Here is a 1,652-nt window from a genome sequence, read left to right on the forward strand (position 1 = left end):
TCACCCTTCCTGCCCTTGGGGTCACTCAGTTCTCACACCTCATTGGGTCCCTTTTGTTGCTCTCACCAACTACTTGGCTATATTTGTTATCTATGCCAGCTTGTGCCGTTACTTGGATTTTTTTCATTACTTCTGCTAAGAGAGGGAGACGGTATTTTCAGTTTTCCTCTTTTCTGTATGAGCGAGAGAGGGGGAGAGCCAGCCAGACAGAGACATGGAAAGAGAGGGAACGGTACATGCTCGTGGCGTGGGCTTTTGAGAGCATTGGGGGAAGTTTCCTAACCTTTCTCAACTCAAATGCTCACTGACATCGAGTTGATTCTCATAGTGACCCTAAGATGAGGCTTCCTACTCCCATAAAGATACACAGTCTCAGAAATCCACAGGGGTAGTTCTAGTATGGCCTATAGCAGCGGTTCTCAACCTGTGGGTCGCGACCCCTTTGGGGGTTGAACGACCCTTTCACAGGGGTCGCCCAATTCATAACAGAAGCAAAATTACAGTGATGAAGTAGCAACAAAAATAATTTTATGGTTGGGGGTCACCACCACATGAGGAACTGTATGAAAGGGTCGCAGCATGAGGAAGGTTGAGAACCACTGTCCTATAGGGTCATTATGCATCCCTATCCCTTCGTGCCAATAGGCATGGGGTATCCGTGACATCCTTCATCAATTCCACATGGAACACAGTACCTCCTCCCCCCTCCCCCCATCTGTGAGACAGTTGTCACTGGAAGGTGACTTGCTATTGCACAAGAACATGGGTGAGCCTGAATGTCAAGAGTTCTTGTTTGGCTCGCCCTGTCTGAGCCTTAGCAGAGCAAGGACGCTCCTGCGATCCTTTCTTCAGGCTGGGGCTAAGCCCAGCACAGCTACAGTGAGATTGGTAGAATTCTTACCTCCCATGAGGACTACCTGGAATGGATTACAAGCCAGTGAATTACATGCATGCCACCACCCGGGTCTCAGTGGAATGTTGCTATGACGCGGAACAGGTTTCAGTGGGATTTCCAGACTAAGACAGACTAGAAAGAAAGGGCTTGCGCTCTTCTGTCCCACATCAGTCAGTGGAAACCCTCTGGTGGTCCAATCTGATCACTGGGGGCGGTGCAGGGTCAGGCGGCATTTGGGGTCATCAGTAGTCAGGGGCCTGCTTGATGGCGTTGAACAACAACAAATGTCATAACGATCAATTGATTTGGGGAAGAAGTTTTTCCTAGGGGTGGGGCAGGGTGGGAGGGAGAAAAATCCCCGGGTTTTAGGTTGCTCTTGTTGAGTGACTAAGGGAGGGCCGAGAGAGGTGAGTGTATCAATAGGGGAGTGAAGGACGGTGAAAGCAAAAATGGTGCAGACCCAAAGCCTCCCAGTCTATTCCAGCTTAGTGACCCCACAGGTAGAACAGAGTAGAATGGCCCCACGGGGTTTCCAAGACAGTTGTTTTTACAGAAGCAGATAGCCACAGCTTTCTGCCATGGAGCAGCTGGTAGGTTTGAACCATGGACCTTTTGGCTAATAGCCTACCTCCTTAAGATTGAGGCTATCCACTCTCATAAAGGGCTACAGCCTTGTGAACCCTTTCTAGGGTTGCCACGAGTCAGGTTGGGACCCAATGGCAGTAGGCCCCTGGATTTCCTCAAGATTGTTTTTTTT

The sequence above is a fragment of the Echinops telfairi genome, unplaced genomic scaffold, assembly GCF_000313985.2.
Source record: "Echinops telfairi isolate 266 unplaced genomic scaffold, ASM31398v2 ScPeMD7_3533;HRSCAF=4204_1, whole genome shotgun sequence".
NCBI lineage: Eukaryota > Metazoa > Chordata > Mammalia > Afrosoricida > Tenrecidae > Echinops > Echinops telfairi.